A 16,476-nucleotide genomic window follows, 5' to 3' on the forward strand; every position below is an offset into this window, starting at 1 on the left:
GAGAGAGAAGGAGACAGAGAGGGAGACAAACAGAGAGAAAGAGAGAGCGAGCGCACCAGGCTCCACTTGCCCTCACCAGCAATTACTGAGAAGTCCTTCTTCCCTCGGTGCAGAGCTGAACTCCGGACTCTGCTCCCACAAGAGGCAGAAGGACCACCAACTTGGGTGGCTTTGAAGGGGCTTAGGCAAGTTCGCGGGGAAGGAGAAGGCTGTCTGCGCCCATTAGCCACAAGGGCTGCCTTCTGCCTCCACCATCAGAGACAGCAATTGCCTCTGAATAATACCAGTGGCAGGAGACCCCCGGAGGGGAGAGCGACACTGCCCTGGGAGCTCTACTTGTGGTCTTGCCTTGGGGGCATCTGGCTGGGCACTGCGAGAAGAGGATGCAGGGCTGGATAGGCTCCCTCTGGCCAGATCCAGCTGCAGCCAGGCTCTTCTGATGTTCTTATGGAGCCTCCAGAGCCAGAGGCAGTCTACCTCGATTCCTACATTCTTTGGGTATTCGTCCACTGTGAGGACAGGATGCTGGACTGGCCTTGGCCGGATCCAGCTGCAGCCAGGCTTTTTCATCCACGGCAGGCAGGGCTCATGGAGTCACAAGAAGCAGCACCCCAGAGCATGTGCAGAGGGCCCTGCCCTGCCCTCCTCCCACATGCCTGGGCAAGTAGGACACAGGGGACTTTCCAGCATGCCGGATCTCAAGACGGTTCCTCCTGAAATCTGCCATGGAGGTGTCAGAGCATCCATCCTCATGGAACAGCCAAAATTGCGCGCTGTGTGTGTGTGTGTGTGTGTGTGTGTGTCAGCCTGCACATTAAGCGCTCCAGACCTTCAATGTGCAAACAATTATGTGTGCGCACAAACTGACTTCATCACCCTAATCGATTCCAGTTGGGGAAGCTGGCCTTGAAGGGTCTCTTGGCTGGGGGGGGGGAGGAGGAGCAGGCACTGTTAAAGGGGGGGCATGGGAGAGGAGGGCAGGGGCAACAGGGGGAGGAAGACGTGGGGGGGGCAAGACCTTTATCCACAGGGAAGGAAGAGCGAGGGGGCCACTGTACCTGCCGAGACCTTTTGCTGCCAGCTCTGCTCCCCCAATTCTGTGCACAAGGGTTTCCAGCCACGGCAGCCGAGTCATGTGGCCAGTGCGGCCTAATGGTTAGAGTGCAGAGACCAGGGTTCAAATCCCTGCTTGGCCATGAAGCTCCTTGGGTGCCCTTGGACCAGTCACTTCCTTCACTCCGCCTGGCCTCCCCCACAGGGCTGGTGTGAGGATAAAATGGGAGAACTGTGCCAGCCACCTTGAGCTGCTTGGAGGGAAAAGAGAGCTATAAAGGCAGTAAATCAACTATTAAATGCCTGCCAAGGTGGGGGGCAGCGCTGCTCCTGAATCCCGGGGGGGGGGGGGAGCTGCTGTCGTGCTCAAGTCCTGATGGCAAGTTTCCGTTAGGGGCACCTGCTTGGCCAGTGAGAAGAGGACACTGGGTGACATGGGCCGGTGGTCTGGCCCAGCAGCCCAGGCTTCACTTACGTTCTGGCAGAACCTCCAGGTCCAGAGGCAGTCTATCTCGACTACTAGGTTCTTTGGGGCATTTGGCCCCTGTGAGGACAAGAGATTGGGCTAGGTGGCCCCTTGCTGCCGGGCTCAGTTTCTGCTCCTGAGGCCCTGTTCCCCCTCCACTGCCAAGATGCCACTAAATGGCAGTTCTTGGGCATCGCAAGCTGGGAGGGGGTCCTTGCCCTCGGGGTCCCCGGTAACAGAGGCAGGCTGCGTTAGGCCAGTGCTAAGCCGGGATGCAGCCAGAGGAATGCGCTGTGACAGGATGGGTGCAGAAGGAGAGGTGGGCAGTCGTGTCCCCCAAGCACCCACATTCCTTTCAGCCCCCCAGGTCCCAGTGGGGACCTAACTACTGCCCCCCATTGGGGCATATCTCCTGCACAAGGGGGTCTGCCAGTTCTTGGTGGGGCTGTGCCTGGGGCAGGGAACAGAACAAGTGCCTCTGGAAGATGGAGCCGGTTTGTCTTCTGCTGCTCTGGAAGGGGGCGTGACTCTGAACCATTGCACTCATACATCAAGAAAGGAGATTCTGAGGAGACGCCAGGAAGAGCTTTCTGGTGCCGAGCGTTGTGTGGCAGCAGAAGGGACTCCCTTGGGAGGTGATGGACTCTCCTTCCTGACTCCGGTGGCCCCCTCTCAGGGCTTCCTTCGTGGTGGTTCCTGCATTGCAGAGGGCTGGACTACATGGCCTCTGGGGAGCCTTTCAGTTCTCCTCTTCTATGCCCCCGGGTGCCCATTTCCCTGGCTCTGCAGAGGCTGCCACTTCCTCCTGGCCCAGTCCCAGTTGAGATGGCCTGGCTGGCTGGCTTTTGGCCCTCAGAGTCCCTTTCTTGACCTGCCTGCCTTGGCTCCCCCCCTTCTTCCTGCCCTGCTCAGAGAATGGGACAGAGAGACAAGGGGGGGGGGTCCCACCACGAGGGGAGGGAACATCCAGACACATATGGAAAAAATTCTCTCTTTCCTTTGTTTGGGTCCAAGAGTTGCTTTTTGCAAAATTGCAAATTCTTTCCTTTCTTCCCTCATTTTCCCACCCTCCCCATGGCTCTGCATCTCATTCAACTCCCCTGGAAGTTTTTTTGGGGTGGTGGCAGCGTCAGTGGGCCTTAGGAGAGCCACCCGTCCCCTGATTCCAGAGCGGAGCATTCCTGGTGCTGATCTTCAGAGGCAAGGAAGCCTTGCCCTGACGGAGAGAGAGAGCAGAGAGGTCTTTCCGCAGGGCACATGGCTGAGAGCGGGAAAGGCATTGCATCTGGTCCCAAGCTGGTCCAGATCAGCTATTTTCCACCCCTCCGGAAACAGCTGCTTTGGGCTGGGGGGGTGTGTGTGTGGTTTGGGCAGATGGGCACTTTGCTTCTGGATTCTCCTGCGCACCTTCCCACTTCCAGCCCAGAGAGTCAGGAATGCAGGACCTCAGAATCGGGACCAGACAGCCCACAGTTGGAGGCAGCAGTGCTCCAAAATAGCGCTTGCAGGACGGGAGACGGCTCTTGTGGGCTCAAATCCTGTTTGCTGTTCTCACTGAGCCGCTGGGTGCTTGGTCACTGTGAGAACAGGAGGCCAGACTAAATGGGCCCCTTTTGGGGCTCTTCTGACATCCTGGTGGAACCACCAGGCCCAGAAGCAGTCTATCTGGATTCCTAGGTTCTGTGGGGTATTTGGCCACTGTGGGAACAGGAGGCTGGACTCGATGGGCCATTGGCCTCATCCAGGAGGCTCCTCTTTGGTCATCTGGTCCAACCCCTGACAATGGGGCTTAGTCATCGGCTGTTCTTTGAGGAAGCTTGGGCACATCTGGTCTAGCCCACATCTGGGCATGTGAGCGACTCTGCAGATGGAGCAAACCCGCCTCCTGCCCTCGCTCACAGCAGAGGCCACGTCTGAGAAGGGCAGAGGCCTCGTCTTCTGGGCTCTTGCCTCCTCAGCCCCACAGGCAACCAGGTCTGGGGTGATTTCTCACTCTCGCGCAGCCAGGACCTGGAGGGAGCAGAGGGAGTGCCGCCAAAGGCTCCATCCAGGCCTGGCTGCATGCGGAGGATGCCCCAGCAGGGAGCTCTTTGTCCGAGTCCGCGGGATAGCTGCAGTGCTGACAGCTGGCTTGCAGGCATCGCAGGATGTCCGGTGGCAAATGGGTTCAGAGGAAAGTCAGCCATCGAAGTGCAGAGGCAAGAGGAGGCGCCTTCTCCCAAGCCAGAGACTTGGTCAGTCTGGTTCAGTATTGTCCACACTGACCTGCAGGGAATATTGCTTGCCGTGCCAGGAGATGCCAGGACTTGAACCTGGGACCTTCTGCACACCCAGCAGGTGCTCTAGGACTCAGCTGCAGCCCCTGCCCAAAGAGACAAACCCATAGAAAAAAATATAATGGGCTAGGTGGGCCCCCTTTGGCCTGATCCAGCAGATCTCCCCCTGGCTTGATGTCCTTATGAAGCCTCCAGGTCCAGAGGCAGTCTATCTAGAGTCCTCCTGGCATGAGAACAGGGGGCTGGATTAGAAGGTCCCTTTTGGCCTGACCGAGCAGTTCGGCTCTCCTGATGTGCTTTGGGGACGCGGAGGGCACCGAGTGGACGCCGGATGGGCCACGTTGCCCCCTGTTTGCAACGCTTTGTTCCTTGCCTGGCTCAGAGACAGCAGGAGACTCCAGACCAGGGAACCTTCCGATGTCTGCGCAAACAAACCCGATATCTTTGCAGGCAGAACTAAATTAATTAACGTCGCCGAGCCACGGCTCCTGCACCCTTGGGGGGGGGGGCCTTGCTGGCCGGCAAACATCTGCCCTAATCAGATCAAGAGCCGCCCTGGGAAGGTGGAGGGGGGGACCCCGAAGGGAGCGGGAGGGCAGCAGCGCGGCGCAGGGAGGAGGCCGGACGCCTCCCGGCCCCCCCCCCTCGGAGGTGGGTGAGCTTTCACATCTTCATGCGATTATTAAAATAGCTCCAGGCCCTTTTCTCAGGGTCTGCCTGACAAGGCGGCAACAGCAACAGATTATTTCAATTAGCCGGAGCTGCGCTTCGGAAAAGGAAGGAGGAGACGCGAGGGGCGGGGGGGGGCTCTCTGTGCCCCCGAGTCAACGCCAGGTCCCCTTTCTGAGGGGCTGCGGTGGCTGGGCGCCCGTGCGAACCGGCTCACACAACGCGCTGCAAATTAAATCCCCGGGGGGGGGGGGACTTCACAGTCCTCATCTCTCCAGCCGGACTTGGGGCTTTTCAGCTTGGAATCCGAGAAGTGTAGAGTTGAAAGGCGCCGCCAAGGACCATCTAGTCTGACCCCCTGCGATGCAGGGCTAACAGCTAAATCCCCCCTGACAGGGGCCAGCCAACCTCTGCTTACAAACCTCCCGGGACGGAGGGGCCGCCCCTTTCCCAGGGAGCCCCTTCCTCAGTCGAGCAGCTCTGCCTGTCAGAATGCTCTTCCTCGTGTTCCGTCGGGATCTCCTTCCTTGTCGTCTGAATCCATGAATTTGGGCGCTCCCCCCCGGGGGGGGGGCAGAAAACAAGCCTGCTCCATCTTCCCTGTCTCACAGGAGGCCTTCACAAAAGTTTATAAAATCACGCGTGTCATGAAGACAGCGGGCAGATAATTCTTTCCTCTCTCCTAATGCTAGAACTTGTGACCATCCACGGAAGGAGGAGGCTGGAAGATTCAGGGTAGATAATTGTTTTTTTTAAGCCCTTCTTCATGTGGCACAAACTGTGGAACTCACTGCCACAGGCACCAGGGGTGGCCACAGACATGGCTTAAAAAGAGGATTGGGCTAATTCCTGGAGGAGGAAAGGGCTGCCATTGACCAGCAGCCATGACTGCTATATTCTCTCCGTCCATGGCTTCTGCAGATTACTTGCTGGAAACACAGGAAGGGAGCTGGCTCTCGTCCTCGGATCCTGCTGGCTGGTTTTCCGTTGGGGCATCTGGTCAGCTGCTGTGAGAAGAGGACACTAGGCCTGACCCAGCTGCAGCCGGGCTCTTCTTATGTTCTGATGGAGCCTCCAGCTCCAAAGGCAGTCTATCTCGATTCCTAGGCCCTTTGGGGCATTTGGCCACTGTGAGGATGCTGGAGCAGGTGGGCCCCTTGGGCAGCCAACCCAGTAGCTGCAGAGAGGAGCAGAGCCAGGAGGGTAAAGCCCTGGAAGGAAGAGGACTCCTCAAGGTGCCCAAGGCAGCCCTGCTGGGGTTTGCCACAGCCAAGCTCTGTGATGTGCCCCTTGGACTTGGCTTAGACTTGCCAGGAAGAACGGATTCTATTTTATTTTTAAAATGAAAACTCAGTCCGGACAGCTGGCAGCATAACGTATCTCCACATCTGGGGCAGAATCATAAGTTTGAAGAATGGAAAGGGACCCGAGGGTCATCCAGACCAACCCCCCGCAATGCAGGAATCACAACCCAAGAATTCCCTGTGCTTGGCCCAGTCTGCCTGGAGGCAGAGGAGCGCAGGAGGCTGCCCTAAGCAGAGTCAGGCCACCAGGCCACGGAGCTCAGGAATAAGGACACGGACAGGCAGCGACTCCCCAGCGTCTCCGACGGGGAGTCTCTACCAGCGGTGCCTGGAGATGCCAGCATCCGAACCTGGGACCTGCTACATACAAAACTTACACTCTGCCCCTGAAGTAAGACTGGAGTCCTCGTGGTTCTGGCTGCGGGGGCAGGACCTTCAGCATTCAAGGCAAGTGTCCCAGCCAAGAGGGGGCCAGGAAGCGAGGGGTGTGCCTGCGCAGCCCCATAGCCTGTCCCTCAGCTGCCGCATCACGTTTTCCTGGATGGCCACCAAGTGGCAGCTGGTCTGCTCCGAGCTCTTTGCTCCAGGAAGGGAAATGAGGCACAGATGGGCAGAGATCACCAGGCAGCAGCAGGCGGGCTAGAAGGGGGCCTGCCTAGGGCAAGAGCAGAGCAGTGGGGCAGGGGAATGGCCTCCCCACTCCTCCAAGCTGGGCTGCGTCCAGCACAGTCAGCAAAGCAGAGCCACGTGACAAGCTGCCTTATTCCCACACAGAGCTCAGTGCTGCTCACACCAACCGGCAGCGGCTCCCCAGGGCCTCTCCCAGCCCTGCCTGGAGATGCTGCCAGCGGGGACTGAGTCCAGGGCCTTCTGGGCTGAGATACGGGCTTCCCCAAAAGCTAAAGCAGGGTTCTTGTTCTAAAAGGAAAAAAGATGCGGTTTAAGCAGGGATGGAGAGAGCTGCCTTCTTCTGAGCCAGGGGATTGCTGTCAGTGTTGCTGCCGGTCAGTGCAGGCAGTACCGAGCTAGGGGGACCAATCGTCTGGCTCAGTGTAAGGCCGCTTCCTGTATTCCCAGATGGCGGTGCTTAAGCATGAAAAAACTTAAGAAGAGCCCCTGTGCTGGATCTGGCCAAAGGGGACCCAGCATCTTCTCACAGGGGCCAAATGCCCCAAAGATCCTAGGAATCGATGTAGACTGCTTCTAGACCTGGAGGTTCCATAAGGACATGAGGAAAGTCTGGCTGGACCCACCTGGCCCAGTCTCCTGTTCTCACAGTGGCACACCCGATGATCCCAAGGGAAAACCTGAGGGCAGGATTTGAACCCAAGAGCCATCTCCCGTCCCTGGTTTCCAGCATTCAGAAGCACGGCTGCCTCCGACTGTGGAGGCAGAGCTGAGCCATTGAGGCTGCTAGCCCTTGAAAGCCCTCCTCCTCCTCCTCCTCTCTTAAAGGGATTCCTGGGGAAGGGAGTTCCACAGTTTAAACTGTTCTCTTCTAAGCATGACGGTCATTTTAAAAAAATGGGAGGACTGGGAGCCTGGACACACGTTTGGAAGCCCCCTCCCCGCCCAGCCACAGGGAGCCAGGGGCGGACCCCTCCCAGCTCTGGGTGATTCTGGAGAAGAAGAAAGGCAAGGGTCATGGGGGGGGCAGCCTCCCCCCCCCATCCCTGAGCCTCATTAGACAGGGGCTCCTCGTTCCAATTTCCAGAGGCATTTAGAAAAAACAAAACAGATTTAACGACTGGCCGTTTATATAACCAGGACCGCAAAGCCCGAGGTTTAATTGCCTCCAAATCTGGGCCAGACACAAAAGCTGACCCCCCTCCCCCCTTTGTCCCTTCAGATTTAATGGCTTCCTAAATCTCAGGAAAGGGGTCCTCCCCCCATCGCGCAAGACATTCCTCCTCTTTGTACTTCCAGGGAAGGCGGGATGCTCTCGCAAGGCAGAAAGGTCTTAAGTTACACAAAGGACGGAGCCTCGTCCCGCCTCTTCAGACCCCCAGAGCAGAGGGCACCTGTTTCACGTTAGGCAAGCAGGAAGACAACCCACCCCCGGTAAAAAAAGAATAAAAGATGCTCTCATTTGGCTGGATGGAGCGGGGCTGAGCCCTCACCGCCCCAGGTGCTTAGAGCAGGTTTAAAGGCTGCACCAACAAGAACCCGGGAACCGTGGCTTAAGGGGCTGCAAACTATAGCCCCAGGAACGGGGGTGCTCCTAGAATCCTGGTTGGGAGGCATCTGCCACGATTTATTGGCCCATAGAAGATGGTCTTGGTGGCTTTAAAGAAACTCTGTGCATCATGAGTCTCAGCTAAGTGCTGGATCTCTTGAGCTTTTTTTATCCACAGTGTTTATGGAAGACAGTCTTACTCACCAAAGAAGCTTAATAAGGTTACCAGATTTTTTCAACGAATCCGGGGACACTTTAATTAATTCCTACATGTTCAGGGATGTTGACGCTGCAGCGATGGTGGTGGCAGAGGTGCGGCCGCTGCCTTGACCTCAACCGCCCTGTTTCGCCTTCCTCCACAGCTTCTATCTCCTTTCTCCATGAGCCTCGGCAGCCTCGGAGTTGTTGGTCCTTCAGTGGTGGTGAAGCATCAGGCCTGGAAGGTGGAGAAGGAGGGCGGAGGCTCGTGCAGTGCGATGCCTCCCTTCCCATCAGAGCAGCCCCAATCCCATTCCTACTTGCATGCAAACAGGAGGGACAGGAGGGGGCGGGGATCCCGTTGCCTAACTGAGAGATCCCTGCTCCCTCCTGCTTGCACGCAAGTAGGAGTTGGGCGGCTGCTCCGATAGGCAGCATGAAGCCTCCCTTCCCAGCTGAGTTGCTGGGGTCCGGGAAGGTGGAGGCAGCCCGGAAGCTGCGTCTTGGAGCCCCTGCACCACCATCACATGGGGACTTCGGAGCAGCTCCTGCAGCCAGCCAGAGCCACCTGCTCCGGGCTGCTGAGACTGCTGCCGCTGCTGCTGCGTTTCCCGGGGACATTAGATGAAATCTGGGGACGGAATTTGTCCGGGGACTTATTCGCAAATCCGGGGACTGTCCCTGGAACCGGGGACATCTGGTAACTCTGGGTTGGGAGGAACCCTGGGGGTCATCTAGTCCAACCCGCAGGGATCACAGCTAAAGCATACTTGTTAGGTGCCCCCCCCAGCTCTGCTTTTTCAATGTCTGCATGTATCCAGGCCTGGAAGATAGCGCTGCGTTGTGGCTCAATCACCAAGTTGGCTGTGTGGGGCTGCCGGGGCCGGTTGCTGCCTCTCTGAGAGTCTCCCACCTCACAGGGTGGTTATAAGCCCCCCCCCCGGAGGAACAGGTGGTTTGTAACTGTAATAAACCAATCCGTGTTTGCTCCATGTTCACACATTTCACCTGTGTAGCATTACCCGGTTTCTATGCACAACCGCTGCCTTCCCTCCAAGCAGGCAAGCGGCTCAAGGACACCTTTCCAGCCAGGCAGAGATATTATGGGATGCGCAGGGAGTCCTGATGTTTCCAGGACAGCCTAAGCCAGGCAAACATTGAGATGTGAAAAATGCCGCCTGCCTCCGTTGTTCTTGGCTTCCCTGCCTATTGTCTCAGCCACCGCAGGGAGAGAGCGAGGGTGGGGCGAGGGCCCCCCCCCTGGCCCTGCAAATAAATAAGGGGAAAGCGGGGAAGGCTTCCAGAAATGGGGGGTTGGTGGGGTGGAGGCTGCGGGAGGGAGAGGAAGAGCTGAGCTGTGAGGTTTGCAGCTGGTATTCATTTACGCCATCAGTCTCTTTCCACTTATCTCTGTAAACAGGGGGGAGGAGGGGGGACATAATTACAGGGCCTCCTTTGCACCGTCTGGCCAGGAGAGTCAAGGCACAGTGCTCTGTGTGGTCCTTGCGGAAGGGGGCAAGTTCCCACAGGCAGGCAGGCAGGCCTGAGCACCTCAGGTGCAGGGGAGCAGGAGAACATCCTGGGAGCTTGCCAAAGGGGACCCATCCTGTCCTGTTCTCACAGTTGCCCCAATGGGAAACGGGCAAGCAGGACACCTCTCCCCTCCTGTGGCTCAGGAATCAGATAGACTGCCTCTGGACCTGGAGGTTCTATGAGAAGATATAAAGAAGGCCAAAGGGGTGGCATCTACCCCAGCCTCTTGTTCCCACAGTGCCATCCAGCTGCCCCCAAGGGAAGTCCCCCCCGGGTTTCCGTCCCATCCAGAGTGCAGCCTGTGGGGCAGCAGCCAACTTGGGGAGGGGAGCTTCCTTCACTGAGCACCCAGCCCTGCCAGCTCCCCAGGGGCTCCCTCTCTTTCTCCTCTGGCTGATAAGCTGCCTGCTGGCCGGTTCTGACCTGCTGCTGACCCAGCCCAGGAAGGAACGGGCATGGAGCTAAGTCTGCCTGGCTCTCGGCTGCCACAGACTCCACCAGGCGCCCTCAAGACAATTCCCGGGGGCAGAAATGGAAGGGGTGTTCAAGAGAGGCCCCACTGGCCACCTTCCACATGGCGTGGGCAGGGAAAGGGGCTTCAGGAGACGCCACTAGGCTTGACCGCTCAGTGGAGCCTCCAGCCCCAGGGGCAGCCTATCAGATGCTAGGGGAACAAGCACAAATGACGACATGTTTTATTTACTTCTTCAATGTGTATCCTGCCCTTCATTCAAAGATTGCAGAATGGTTCACAACACAGAAATGCAAAATGGCAACACAAAATAACTAATCAAGCAAGACCAATTACCCCCCCCCCCCAATATTTTAAAGAATGTTAACAAACCCAAGGCTTGGCAACTTTGTGGAGCTATTGGACGATAGGAAACGCTTCTGAAGAGCAGGTGCTGGAAGCTGCGGTGGGGGGAGAGTGGCTCTTGGGTTCGAATCCGGCTGGGGGGGGGGCTTCCCAACAGAGGCACCTGGGGGACCGTAGTAAGACCAGGATGCCGGACTTGAAGGGCCCCCTTTGGCCTGATCCAGCAAGCCCTCCTGTTCTGGTGGAACCTTCAGGTCCAGAGGCAGTCTATCTGGGGTATTTGGTCACTGTGAAAAGAGGATAGGCCATGCATGCCTTGCTCTGGATTCACAGCCATGGCAAAAAGCAGGATTGGGCCCAGGGGGTGCAGGCAGGAGAGAGCGAGAAGGAGAGAGATTTGTGCCTGGCCATGGTACGCCCATACATCATTTTTATGCTCTGGAGTATTTCTTCAGTTGTTTTAATTACTTCCCGTTTCAGTAACGAGGGAGGAAGTCGTTACTCTCGTTTCTTCTTTGCCTTTAACCGCCCCCAACGAACACACAAAAGAGGGCGAGACTGAACTCTTTGGCAAAGGAGCCTGGGAGGCTCACGGGGAGCGAGGGCGAAAGGCAGTCTCTGCAGCTGCCAGGCCAGCCCTGTCTGCACTGACTGGCAGCAAGGGCTCTCCAGCGATTCAGGCAGGGAGCATCCCCAGCCCAGCCGGGAGATGCTGGGACCTTCTGCATGCCAAGCAGGCCCTGTTCCCTTGAACCACCTAAGCAAGTAAGATTCTAGTCCTCAAGGTTACGAAGGAACGTTTGAAATCAGAACGCAAGAAGCTTCCCTGGGCATTTAAACCCACCAGGCACAGATTTCTGGGCAACTTGCAGGCTGCTCTGTGCTCAGCACACAGATTTAGTGCAGGACTTGCTGACAGACACAAAAATATTAAGCATCGCGACATGGCGCTCTTCTTAAACCCCTAACAGCTCAAATTAATGGCTTCAGCAAAGATGGCATTTTGCCCTGATGGGAAGGCAGAATTGTGTGCTGACTTGGGAGACGGCAGGAAAAAACCTTTTGAATCACACCAGGAAGCTTAACGAGGGGCTACAGAACAGCAACCAACTCTCATCACAGCCTTTCCGCTGCTGCCAGGAGGGCTTGATCGCTTAGCGTATTAGAATTCTCCTGAAACTGTAGGGTCATCTAGTCCAGGCATCCCCAAACTTGACCCTCCAGGTTTTGGGACTACAATTCCCATCATCCCTGACCACTAGTTCTGTTAGCTAGGGATGATGGGAGTTGTAGTCCCAAAACATCTGGAGGACCGAGTTTGGGGATGCCTGGTCTAGTCCAAGCTCCTGCAATGAAGAATACACAGCAAAAGAACCCACTCCAGATGCTGTGCGTTTCCCTTCCTCTCAAGGCTTGTGGTCTTTTCTTTGTGACTGTTTGATCCAGACTCCGCGCCAGGATGCTGCCTCGTACAGAGTCGGATCATTGGTCCCCCCAGCTTTGTATTGCCTGCGCTGACTGGCAGCAGCCCTCTTGGGCTCGCTCTCCCAGCCCTACCTGCTGGCGGGGGCTGCTCCTGGGCCCTTCGGTTTGCAAAGCAGGGGCCTCTCCTGCAGGGCTGCAAGGGCCTTCCCCAGGCAGTGGCTCTACAGCCAACATGGCCCCCTCTGGGCAAGGCTGACCTGCAGCTCCCAGCACAGCTCATGCTCTTTGGAAGCCATCCAAGTTGGTGTACTCCTGTGGCAGGGAGTTCCACAGGTTAACTCTATGCTGCAGGAAGAAGTCCTTCCTTCCAACACCAGTTCTTGTCTTATGGAAGGCGGGACGGGATATCATTTCTTTATCCACGCAGTGCACCATTTTGCAAACTTCCATCCTGCCTCCCCTCCCTCTCCTTTCCTCCAAACACTGCACAAGGGGGGGGTGTGTCTCTCCATCCCCTTCCTCACCCCCCCCCCGGAGCACTCCCTGCTCCGCGTATTTATTAGGTACCAGGGTTCAGCCGTGTCATCCCATTATTGCTTTGGAACAAATGAGGTGCTGATGAGGAAGCCCTGAGTCAGCAAAGCGCCTTGCCAGGAAATTCTTAAAACATGTCTCTTTTTTCAAAAAAAAGAGTACTCCCACCCGCCCTGCCTCAACCATCCCAGGGCGTGAGAGAGGGGGAGAGAATTGGAGGCCCTTAAGCCCATGGCCAGAGGCTGCAGCCTGCAGATGTTGCTTTCAAAGCAAAGGGACAGCCTTGCTGCTGTCAATACAAAAAGCCCACAGCCCAGAGAGGAAGGAGAACAGGAAGATAATGAGGCCCCCAGTCACAGGGAGCTGTGGCCCACGGGACTCCCTTCCCCAAACCTCTGTCCTTGCTTGGGTGAGGGGGGTCCGGTTCCCAGGAGGGGGGCCTCGCTGCAACAAAGCCACGGAGAAGCGGCTGGAGGCAGCAATGATGCTTCTGAATCCCCCTTGCTGGAAACTGCAGGAGAGGAGCGTGTTGCTGCTCCAGGGTTTCCCTCGGGGGCCCCTGGTTGGCTCCTGGGAAGCTGGGCTACATGGGCCCCTGGCCTGATCCAGCAGACTCTTCTGAGGCTCCAAGATTCTCCACGTCACATACCTTTGAAGGTGACCTGGAAACTACAACCAATCCAGAACGCGGCAGCTAGACTGGTGACTGGGAGCGGCCGCCAAGACCACACAACACCGGTCTTGAAAGACCTACATTGGCTCCCAGGACATTTCCGAGCACAATTCAAAGTGTTGGTGCTGACCTTTAAAGCCCTAAATGGCCTCGCCCAGTATACCTGAAGGAGCGTCTCCACCCCCATCGTTCTGCCCGGACACTGAGGTCCAGCGCCAAGGGCCTTCTGGCAGATCCCTTGCTGTGAGTTACAGGGAACCAGGCAGAGGGCCTTCTCGGTGGTGGCGCCCGCCCTGTGGAACGCCCTCCTAGCAGATGTCAAAGAGATCAACTACTACCAGACTTCTGAAGGCAGCCCTGTTTAGGGAAGCTTTTAATGTTTGATGTATTACGGTATTTTAATATTTTGTGGGAAGCTGCCCAGAGTGGCTGGGGAAGCCCAGCCAGATGGGCGGGGTATAAATAATAAATCATCATCATCATCATCATCATCATCATGCCATCCCTGGAGCAGTTTGGGAAATGACACATCAGAGGTGTGAGGCCTGCAGCCCAATCTCTCCCAAAGTCATGTGACGTGTCACAAGGTTTGGGTGCCAGAATTGTGGCGAGGCCCCCAGGAGGCCCCGGCCTCTTGCCCCTTGCCCCCGACCATTCTGGGGGGCCACTGGAATCCTGGAAGGCCAACCCTTGGTCGCCACCCCAAGCGGAGGAGCTTAGGGACGAGGCCCCACCATGGGAACCTGCATGAGAAACCGGGGCCGTCCTGCACCTCCAGACTGGCAGGGATGTCGGAAGGTGCCCCATGGAGAGCCAGGCCCCCTGTCTGCTTGGCTGCACATTGCCCACGCCGACTCTCCAGGGGTTCAGAAAAGGCGACGTGGCCGCCATTACCTGTAAGTGCCAGCAGGGACTGACCCCACAACCTCCCTTTGCATGAAAAGCAGATGTTCTGCCACTGAAAATAAAGCAGGGTGCTAGTCCTCATGGTTCTGAATAAAAGGCAGGAGTGGGGAGCTGCTCACTGCAGCTCAAACCATCTAGCTTGGTACTGCCCACACTCCTTGGCAGTGGCTCTCTGGTGCTTCACATAGCAGGACTCTTCCCCTGCTCTGGATGGAACCCAAGACCTTCTACAGGCCAAGCAGGTGCTCTACCACTGAGCTCTGGTCTTTCCCCCAGTGAACAAAGACAACAGGCTTCCCTGTGCGGTCAAGCCAGATAGAGAGATAGAGAGATAGAGAGATAGATAGAGAGATAGATAGATAGATAGATAGATAGATAGATAGATAGATAGATAGACAGACAGACACAGCTTAACTGCCATGGAGCCATTTCTTCACCCCTGTGTTTCGGGGCATTGCTTGACCCTCCTCTCTCAAAGTTTGCCCCAGGCTCCTTCAGGCTCCTTCCGAATCGGGGCCCGTCTTGGCGAGCCTGGGAGCGAGAGGGTGGGGGTTGTGGCTGGTCTCTGGGCCAGAGCAGCCCTGTCAGAACTGACAAGTTATTTATGTGTAAAGGGAGGCAGTGGAAGAAAAAACAGACGGGCCCATTCCTCCGACGGCCATTCCCTAATTATCGAAACGCAGAGAGCCGAGCAAAAGCAAACAGAGGGGAGAGCTTCGTGTTATGACAAAGTTATAAATAGCTAAATGGTATAAACACTCCACACCGGGGCAAGAGCAGCAAAAGACACCCCCGGATTTAAAAGGATGAGGAAACTGAAATTTCGGGACCAAAGTGGATTAGGAATAATTCATGGAGAGGGCCATCGAAGGAGCCTGGCCTGCACGGTGGGAGGCGGTGGCAGGGTTCCTGAATGAAGTTGCTGAAAACTACAGGAGGGGAGAGATGCCTTTGCGCTCAAGTCCCACAGGCTGTGAGAAGAGGATGCTGGGCTGATGGGCCTTTCGGCTGACCCCACAGGCAGGCTTTTCTCACGTTCCTAGAGAACCTCCAGGCCCAGAGGCAGTCTATCTCGACTCAGGTTCTTTGGGGCATCTGGCCCCTGTGAGGAAAGGATGCTGGCCGCTGGCCTGATCCAGCAGCCAGGTTCTGCTGATGTTCTTTGAAACTGGCTCCTCCTCCTCTCCTCCTCTGATTTGCATTGAGACAGGCGAGAAGCATTTTTAAAGGAAGGAAGAAAAAGAAAGCAAGAGAGAGGAGGTCTGGAGGCCACACAAAGAGCAAATCCGAAGGAGCCCCGAGCGACAGATTCATCACAAGAGGCCGGCTGGCTGGGCTCTCACCCTCAATCCCAAGATAGAGGCCATATTTCACCTTTAAAAGCTTTCGTCTCTCCCAGCCCTGGTGGGCCACAGCACATTCCTCCCCTTCCCCAACTGAATGGAGAGGTGGGCTTTGTTTTGAAGTCAGCCCCAGCTCCAGGCTCACTTGGAAGCTGTGCATGCGTCTCTTTCACACACACACACACACACACACACACACACACACACACACACACACCCATGGAGGCCACAAGCAACCAGCCCTGCCTTTGAGGATCCCTGCTTGGCCTGCAGAACGATGCAACGAAGGCTGGTCCTACAGCTTCCCCTGGTGGCAAAGAAGGCACCAGGTCTGCACCAACCGCCAGAGCCACAACGCACACCCCTCAGGGTGCAAGAGCCACAGCCGCTACTGGCTGAGCAGGGCGACAGCTCCTCTGCCAAAAACAAAGCAGGCTTCTAGTCCTTGTGGTTCTGGATAAAGGGAGGTGGGTGGCCAGAGGCCTTGCAAAGAGCCTTTCCCTTTTGCCTCTGCACTTCAGGGAAGCTGATCCCTCTAGTTGAGCAGGTTCAATCTCTCCAGGGAGATGTTCACTCCTCTGGCCAGAAGGATCGGGGCCCAGCCCTGGAGGGACTCGCAGGCAAAAGCAACTTGGCTCTTTTCATGGCTGCCATCTGCATCACTAGCTGTCCTGGAGCGCCTTGGGACTCGATGGTTCAAGGTGCAGCTCTCTTGCATGAGCTACGTAAGGGGCTGCTTGGGGTTGGAATGGCAGGAGCTTGGGTGTCCAGGGAGAGGGTCCCACAGAGGCTGCCACCCACCCCACCTCCTCGGGGCCTCCTGGAAGCTCCCAAGAGCTGAGGAAGCGGAAAACCAATGAACCAAAATTCAATAAAACCATGATGCTGCTTTGTGTAGCAATCCTTCAGGTGGTGTGGGGCCGTGTAAGGACGACATGGAGAATGCAGGGAGAAAGGTTTTCCTCCCTCTCTCATCACACTGAACCGTGTGAAGATTCAGGACAGAGAAAAGAAAGGACTTCTTCCCACAAACTGTGGAACTCCCTGCCACAGGAGGCAGTGATGGCCCCCAACTGTAGAAGAGGGTTGGACAAATTCATGGA

At 56.6% G+C, this 16,476-nt stretch overlaps 1 protein-coding gene across 1 annotated transcript in view; it reads left to right on the forward strand.

Moving 5' to 3' along the window:
- LOC310694203 (uncharacterized protein) overlaps positions 1-16,476 on the forward strand; it is a 246,994-nt gene that overhangs the window by 3,802 nt on the left and 226,716 nt on the right. The gene's annotated exons all lie outside the window — the stretch shown is intronic.

The sequence above is a fragment of the Podarcis liolepis genome, assembly GCF_965112155.1.
Source record: "Podarcis liolepis genome assembly, chromosome: 15".
Taxonomy (NCBI): domain Eukaryota; kingdom Metazoa; phylum Chordata; class Lepidosauria; order Squamata; family Lacertidae; genus Podarcis; species Podarcis liolepis.